This window comes from Diceros bicornis, chromosome 33, assembly GCF_020826845.1.
Source record: "Diceros bicornis minor isolate mBicDic1 chromosome 33, mDicBic1.mat.cur, whole genome shotgun sequence".
Classification (NCBI taxonomy): Eukaryota; Metazoa; Chordata; class Mammalia; order Perissodactyla; family Rhinocerotidae; genus Diceros; species Diceros bicornis.
The window spans coordinates 29,414,713-29,424,000 of NC_080772.1; the positions used below are offsets into that span (position 1 = coordinate 29,414,713).

The window sequence follows — 9,288 nt, forward strand, 5'->3', positions numbered from 1 at the left end:
CTCTTAACACAACTGAGGAAACAGAAAACACGTAAAAATCTTTATATTCCATAGACTAAGAAAGTCAATTGCAGGTTATAAAAGTTATGTTACCAAACATAATTTACTCATCTTAAAAATGTGTTTCTGTTTTACATTTAGGGGGGAAAATCCATTATATCACATTTTAAGTTTTTTCTTAAATAAAGGGCATTTTGTACTATTTTTATTTCCGAGTATTCAAGGCCTTTAAATTGTTACTAACTGCTATTGTTAGTTATTTTTTGATATAGTCATGTTTTCTTACTTGAGCTGGGCTTCTTTGAAGGGAAAGGGAACACATCTTACATTTATTTCACTCCCTCTCAATGTGTAACAGAAACCTCGTGCACAGGTTTGATATATGGAGGTGCACACATAGCAGGGCATTCGTTTGAACACGCACATTAACTATGTCTCGTCTACAATGAGAAATATAAGACAACAGCTGAGACGGCTGCCATTAATCTTAAGTAAGATTTATTATGGTGTCAAATTAGATTCTAAATTTCTATTCTCTAAGAAATTAGAAAATGAGTGAGATATCACCTCAAAGGGCATTTTTTATATTTTATGATGTACATTTCCTTTTACAGTAGTCTCCTTATCAGCTGTCTGCTAATCATGTGTCTCTCAAAGTTATTCAGACACAAGTTGATTGTTATGATTAGATTAAGCAAATCTTTTTTTCAGCAGTGCCTTTTCCTTGCTGCAACAGAGGAGATGAACTGGGAGAAAGGATAACGGGTAGGGGACAAAATAATTTGAGAAAAAGGAGAGAGAATGTGTCTTGCATGAAGAAAAGTTGGAAGGAATTGTAACTGTCTATACGAAAGAGAACATACCCAAAACTGTACCCACTCCCCAACTCTCTTTATATCAAAGATTCAGCAAACTTGGCTGTCCTTTGCTAATTTTATTTTTTATTGCAATTCACTAAGTAAATGGAATTCAAAAAATAATTTCCTACCCTTTGGTGCCATCATGAGGCCAAAATAACAAAGTACCAAGAAAAGCAAATCTCCAGGGTAACCCAAGGTTTTGATTTTTTTCTTTTCGTTCAAAATGTAATTATCCAGAGAATGAAAGTTTATTTCAGAAAGAAATATAATTACCTTTACTATAATTGAAACTCTCCAACCAACAAATCATAGCTCATATTTTTACATAGGTAGTTCATTGAGTGGAATAAAATGTACCTTAAATTTTTAAGCAACTGTGAAATTACAGTTTTGTGAATTTGGAATCAATAAAATATTCATGTTTTGAAGTTGCATAGCCATGACCTAAAGTGTTTATATTTTAAACCAATCTTAGCTTTATTTATTTTTTTACTCCATACGATAGTGTGATAAAGTACCTTAGAGGTCTCAAAACACAACATTATGAAATCACAAGAGAGAATATACTATTTTAGAAATGGAACAAATGACAATAGAAAGAATATGGCAAAGCAATGTATTAGAAAGAATAGCTAATGAACATCTAAGGACTTCATGCCCAGATAAAATCAAAGTACAAATCACTATCAGGAGATTCGGTATTTGAACGCATCACCACAAAGTACATCTAAGAAATTACAAAAATATGTTTTATTAGAAATGTCAACCAATATACCTTGTTCTGCTATTTGCATTATAGCTGTATTATTATTCCTAGGCTTATATTAGGTCCATTTTTAGCCTTATTTTACAAGTACCTCAATAGAATTAGAAAACGTTCGTTACTCATCTGCTTTCACAGTCCATTTAATTTTCTTGTCTGAATTGTTAGTTTTCTCATGTGATGAGACTATGTTCCCTGAATGATGCTTGATGATGCCTAAATCTTATTTCTTCCCATTGGTCCTCAAAATTCCATGCACTTCTCTCTCATTTTTCCTTCATGGCATTTAGAAACCGAAGACCCCACAGATTTCATCTGTAAAGTATGGACTCTCTCTCCAAGGGATGCAAAGTTTCACTCTGCATAATGTCTTGCTTACTTCAGCTTTTCTTATTTACTGGAAAAGCCACAGACAGGGGTAAAAATCAAACTGCTGAACTGGTTTTTACCTGCTTTTATTCTCAGAGTGTCCTCTCCCTGTTTTGTTCATACCTTGGACCTCTAAGCAGTATTTCCTTATTTTCGGAATTATCAAAAATATAAACACTATCATGAACTTCAGTTATAAGAAAGGCAGCTTGAATTGTCTTCTTTTCTTTCTCTTGTCTCAGAGACAGATCTTATCTGTGGAAAGAGTAATAATTTGTTCTCGTTTCAAGTCAGTGGTGATCTCCTTTTGTGACCCGGCCTCCAGCGTTCTTACAGCAGAATCACAGTGCTAATCCCAGATTGGCTGTGGGCATATGTTGCCCTTATTTGGCCCCTGTAACGTTGCTCAAAATGGATCATTATCTTTAACATTATCCCAGGGATGACAGGAAGTTAAATCTCCCTTCATTGTAATAGTATCAAAGGCCCCTTTCACTGGCAAAAGTTACCAAAAAGGATAGGGTTTCTGCCCTGATAAAATTCTCAAAGGCCCCCAGTGTGATGGAGAAAGCTCAGGAGCCCTAGTCATTCTAGAAGAAAAAGAGCTCTCTGCTCACCTATAACCTCCTTCAGGCAGGACAAGACTATTCCTGTCTCAGACATAGTACAATATTCAAATATTTAAATGCCATCCCATCATATTTCTATTCATCTCACATGCTGAGATGGTTTCCTTTCATTCCGATCACATCACCTCTTGCGTTTACTTCATTATGTAGAAATTTAGGACAGAACTCAGTATGTGAGTGTCTGATTCAGTTGGGATCTGAGAAAAGACTCCAATTATTTATAACAGAAGGTGTTTAATGCATAAAATTACTTACACAGGTTATGGAAGTGAACAGTGAAGAAACTCAGAGATTGTCAACAGCAGGGACCCACTGCTAATCCCTAGGTAGAAGAGGCAAATGGGTGAGACTGTGGGAGAAACCCAGGGACGGTGTCACCTGGAGAAGGTGGAACCACATCTCTCCTGTCCAGGAGGTGCTGGAGCCATGTAGGCTCCAGACATAAATGGTACCACCCAGGCTTCTCCTCCCTTCCTTCTCTCTTGCTGCTGCCTTCCCATTTCTGGCCAATGACTCTTGCTGTGCAAATCCACCAAAACTCCTCAGTAAGAGAGCTCGAGTTACGCAGCCTGCGTGAGTCAGCCTCCCTGACACACAGAGCAGGGACACACAGTGGAACTGAGAGGAATGGGTCTGGGTCAAACTGACCCAGGGATGGCACAGAACTCTAGGTAAGTGGGAAAAGAAGTGTGGTTAGGTTTCGTTGAAAGGAAAAGAGCAAAATCTAAAAGGCTTCAAATGCCTAGTATATACGTCCCCTAATTCACATATTTCCTTTTGTTTTGGCATTATTGTTTTAAAACAATCCATGGTTGGTTTTTCCAAATCAAAAGACCTTCTTTTATCAGGAAAAATGACGCATAAATGTTTTTTATTTCTTGGACAGATTGTAATTAAGAATTGGGTATAATTTATTAATACTAATTTCTCCTTTTAAAAGATAAACTATTCTTTCTCTCTGCTTAAAATGGAGATACTGTGAAAATAATTTTCAGCTAAATTAGTTTTCTATTTTATTTCCTGCTGCTAGTAATGAAAACACATCTCCCAGCAGTGATGAAAGCATAATTTCTAATGGTTCACAGCAAAGAGAGTTTTCATTTTTTATAAAGTGGTGACAGTCAAAAGAAAAATCACAACTCTGAGGCTATTTTATTTCTATTGAATGCGTCTTTAAATGACATTATTCAAGAACTTCTTGTCTCACTGATAATCATCGTATAATTTTTAAGATTTTTAATTACTAAATTCAGCAAAATTTTAGCCCAAGAAAACAGACCCATCTTTCTAGTATATTATTTCTATAATCTATTAACTAATTTTATAAAATACTCTGTTTTATTTCTACCATCAAAATAATCACTGATTTTGATTACTATCTTTTGTGTGCGTGTGTGTGAGGAAGATTAGCCCTGAGCTAACATTAGATGCCAATCTTCCTCTTTTTGCTGAGGAAGACTGGCTCTGGGCTAACATCTGTGCCCATCTTCCTCTACTTTATATGGGACGCCGCCACAGCATGGCTTGATAAGTGGTGCATAGGTCTGCACCCGGGATCCGAACTTGCGAACCCCAGGCCGCTGAAGCGGAGCGTATGAACGTAGCTGTTATGCCACCGGGCCAGCCCCGGATTATTATCTTTTGATGGATTAATGCTTCACATAATACATTGTAAAACACACACACAGACATACAAACATACGTCCTAAATATAGCTAATTCCAATTTCCTATTACACTTTGTTTTTTCATGAATTTTACATAATACCCTTGAAGTTTAAACTTAAGTATAAAGATTCTGTGATTTTGGTAGTAATCTGTCAGAAAATGTAAATTGAAAAAATAGTAACCTGACCTTCTAGACTATAAATTCATTAAATAGAAACCATGACCAAATTGTTTGCTACCATTTTCATAGTAATGAATGAATTATCTGTTTCCTTTTCACATGGAAAATCTATAATATGGGTGCTCTATATAATATTCATTCTTTAGTGTATGGCTCTGTATGTCATACTTCCCCTTTCTCTGCCTGAATTGTAACCCAACCTGAGGATAATTAAGGAAGTGCACTGTGCTCTAGTCTGACATTAGCCATGCTAGTTAACATTTTAAGTTAGAATAGGTAAATTATATTCTCTGACCTCGGTACATGGCAGTTAGCCATCTGCCTTTCCCCCTTCTTTTAGTCACCATCCTTCCCTTGTTCTGAACAGTATCATGCTTTTTCATAGAGCTTCTTCATTTTCACCTAACTTCCCAAACTCCTGGTTCTTGATTGTTACAACCTTTGTAGGAATGTAATCTTAAATAATCCATTGTCTTCCCACTGCCTTAGAAAACAAAGTTTAATCTTATTAATACAGCATAGAAAGCTCTTCACGATACAGACTCTATCAGCTTCATCTCCCACTGTTTCTCTTTCATATTTTTGCTGTAACATTATCAAATTGCATATAACCCTCAAAACATGCCACATTCATTATTCTCAACATGTTGTTCCTTCTACCTGGAATGACCTTATCTGTACTAGTTCTTCTGGATAACTTCTCATTCTTCCACACCCATTTAAATTACCATTCTCTGGGCCAGCCCCGTGGTGTAGTGGTTAAGTGTGCGCACTTCACTGCTGGTGGCCCAGGGTTTGGATCCCGGGCGTGCACCAACGCACGGCTTGTTAGGCCATGCTGTGGTGGCGTCCCATATAAAGCAGAGGAAGATGGGCACAGATGTTAGCTCAGAGCCGGTCTTCCTCAGCAAAAAGAGGAGGATTGGCATGGACGTTAGCTCAGGGCTGATCTTCCTCACAAAAATAAAAATAAATAAATAAATTACCATTTTACTTGGGAAGCCTCCTCTATACAGTCAATTCATCCCTCCTTAAACTCCTAGATAGTATGATGGTTACTCATTTAGATGGAAAACTCTCCAGCGAGCAGTGTAAAGGTACAGACCATGTGCTTATTGTTGTGCCTGCACATGATAGGTGGTCCACAGTCTGATGACTTAGCTATGACATTTTCATTATAAGCTCCTAAAATACAGTGCATTTTAATTGAAAGATCTAACATAGCTTAATTAAACATATTTTATAATGGCTTTTGATAAGTCTGATTTTGAAAATTTACAAGAAATAAAAAAATTGTTTTATCCGTGGTCTAGAAAGGAGGTAGAATTACGAATTTTCATCAAGTTAGCACTAAACACCTAAGTCAAACATGAGCTGACACCTTTGATCCTTAGGATTTGTATGTCATTTTCCTAGGCGAAACTTGAAGCACGTGCCATTTTAGAAAGACGGGTAAATAGGTGAGGAAACCATAACTAACCTTTGTCTGAAATCCTGGAATTATTGAGCTGGTAAGAATCTGAGAGATACATGACTCCCTCCAAAACAAAGAATCTTCATTACCATGACAGATGTTCTTCTAGCCTCATTGCAATTTCCTTTGGCAGCCTGCTCATTCTTTTGTTGGTCAGTTTCAATTATTAACGACACTTCTACTTCACACACAGCCAAATTCTACAACCCCACCCCCACCTGAAGTCCCACAGCTCTTTTGCCCCCACGGTAACTACAAGAGAGGTCAATAATTTTCACCTGATTCTTCACATCTTTGAAGTTAGCTCTGTGCATTCTTGTTTCCAGAAGAGGATTTTTATCCCCCCACTGGTTTGAAGGCTCATTTTGGGGCTGACTCTTTTCTAGACAGATGCAGTTTACATAAAATCACTGTTATTTGTAAATAATTAGATTGTGACTTTTTTTTTTTAGATCATGACTTTTGAACACATAATAATCTGAACTCTGGCAGCACTGTTCCTCACACCTAAAATCTCACTGAAATAGGCCACAGAGTACATAGTGAGTAAATGACCATCATCAAAGAATATACAATAGAGTACCATCAACATGCTAGAAAACTGGAGGAAATTCTGCTAAATAAACTGTCCAAGGGACCCAAAATGAACATTAGTTTTTGATTCATTTTGCTTTGTACTGTTTTGAGGAATTACAACACACATCTACCATGTGACTTCATGTAAGTCTCATAAGGTTGTCACTCAAAAAAACCTCACTTTCCAATGAGAGAGCTATACATACACATGACCTAAGTGAGGCCAGTGAGACTGACTCTCCCAAGAATCCAAACTGAAGTGAATGTGTGGTTTTGGATGGAGGTGACGCTGTGTGTTCTAATGGCAGGACTTTAAAAAGGAAACCACGGTAACAACTTAAATGTCCCTCAACTGATGAATGAATAAACAAAAGGCGGTATACCCAGAAAACAGAACATTATTCAGCCATAACAAAGAATGAAACAGTGATACACATGCTAAAACACAGAGGAACCTTGAAAACATTATGCTAAGTGAAAGAAGCCAGACACAAAAAACTACTAGTGTATGATTCTGTTTATATTAAATAGACAGAATAGGCCAATCCATAAGCAGAAAGCAAATCAGTGGTTGGCAGAGCTAGTAGGGAGAGGAGGTATGGGGAGTAACTGTTTAATGGGTAGGGGCTTCCTTGTGGGATGATGTTCTGAAACTAGATAGCAGTGACGATTGTAAAACATTGTGAATGCCTCTGGACTGTACACTTTAAAATGGTTAAAATCACAAGTTTTATGTTATAAATATACATTACCACAATAGAACGATTATAAAGAAAAAACAGACAACCATTAATTTCTGGTTCTAACATACAAAACCCTGGTTTTGGTCCTTCCTCTCCTTGTTATTTAGCTTTTCTTTCCACTTTGTGATTTACTTAGTAATTTTCTAATAAGTTCTTTTCTGTCTATGTTTTCTGTAATTGATTTTTGTTACTTTCAAACAAAAAAAACCCTAATTCTCACATGTGTTGTTGAGTGTGGAGTAGCACAACTTTGGGAGATCAATTTGGCGATGTATAATAAAATAGATAGTATCCAATATAGCTATAGCTCAGTATCTATCAGGAGGAATAAGAATAAATTGTGGTATAGTTACACAAATGGATTTTATACTGAAGTTAAAATGAAAGAACTAGAGCTACTTATATTAATCTGGATCAAGCTTAAAAATAACATTAAAAAAATGCCACAAATAAAAAATATATATTTTTTAGATAAAGTTTTAAAACACACAAAACAGTATTAAAGTTTCATTTCTTTATGCATATTTAGTAAAAAATTTAAATATACATGGAAATGTTAAATATCAAATTCAAAGTAGTGATACTGCGGCAGATTTTATATTCTAATAATAACTATGATAATATCTTCCATCCCACTTATTCTTCTTACAGTGTGACCTTGTCACTTTCCTCATTGAATATGGGGTCTATGAACTCATGGATCCATGAACCCAGGTGGACCTTTGTGACTATCTCAACCCACAGAGCACAGAAGAAGTGACTTTATACGACTTCTGAGACTAGATTATAAGTGTCGTGCATTTCTGCCTTGTGCCTTGAGGATACTCACTTTTGCAACCCAGTCACCATGCTGTAAAGAAGCCTAAACAGTTCCTGGAGAGACCTCAGGTACCACAAAGCCTCACCTGAGATCTCAGCTGACAGCCAGCGTCAACCACTGGAAATATGAGTGAGCAAGCCTTCAAATGATTCCAGCCTCCAGCCATCAAGTCACCCTCAGGCTTCGAATCTTCTCAGCTGAGGCTCCAGACATCATGGAACAGAGACAAGGCATCCCCACTGAGCCCTTTCCCAATTTCTGATGCACAGAACCCATAAACAGTAAAATGGATGTTATTCCTACCACTATGATCAGGCTGGTTTGCTACTCAACCAGAGTAGCTGGAACAGGTCATCACTGGAGAAGAAAATGAGGAATGAGACCTGGAAGAGTCCTAACTCATTAAGATTTGACAAAGGTAGGTAACAGACACGTGGATTTTTTTTGTACTATTCTTTACAGTTTACCTTCTAGTCTTTAAATATTTTTAAATAAATGTAGAAAACAATGCATGTCCTAGAAACTGTTGCCAATACATACAAATATTTAAATTATGACAAACTAAGCACCATGAATTAATGGGTAACAAAATGATTATAGCCAAAATGGTTGGGGACAAAAAGTCCTAGTTTCATGGGAGAAAATCAACTTAATTCTCTCTTCATTCCATATGCTAAAATAAACTAAAGATGGAACTATAGACTCAAATATAAAATCCTAATGAACGTTTTTAAATGAAATGGGAAAGCAGGTAAAGAATATCTACTGTCAGAAGAGAAGACTTACTAATATTAAAATCAATAAAGGTCACATTGGAATCTGTCAGTAACCATTTTTTATTCAACCTCAGAAATGTCAGAAAATTAAGAAATAAATAATAATTATATTTTTGCTTTAGATTTTACTGAGAAAACCATCAAGTGTGATTAACCTTATATATTTCCCTCCATATATTCACATCCATCTCACCTTTCCCTTACTCTAGCTATTATCCACTTTAAAATTCTACCTCTGCCTTTAAATTTGTATTCGTATATCCATTCTAGATTTTGCTCCATCAATAATTAATTTCAAATTTTTTGCATCAAACTTATTGCCTAAAAATTTTGCTCCTGCTATTGTCCCATTTTCACTAACATGCATGTTAAACTCTCTACTTTCCTTTAAAATAATTATCTTTGTGTCTGTTCCTAGCTATCATCCCAT

The 9,288-nt window shown here is 36.2% G+C and overlaps 1 long non-coding RNA gene across 1 annotated transcript; it reads left to right on the forward strand.

Annotated features, from left to right (window-relative positions):
• The first annotated feature begins 223 nt into the window (after positions 1 to 223).
• LOC131396572 (uncharacterized) lies at positions 224 to 8,607 on the forward strand. The gene is made up of 3 exons (XR_009216587.1): positions 224 to 765; positions 5,886 to 5,980; positions 7,914 to 8,607. It is a non-coding gene; the product is annotated as an uncharacterized LOC131396572 (long non-coding RNA).
• Positions 8,608 to 9,288: the final 681 nt, after the last annotated feature.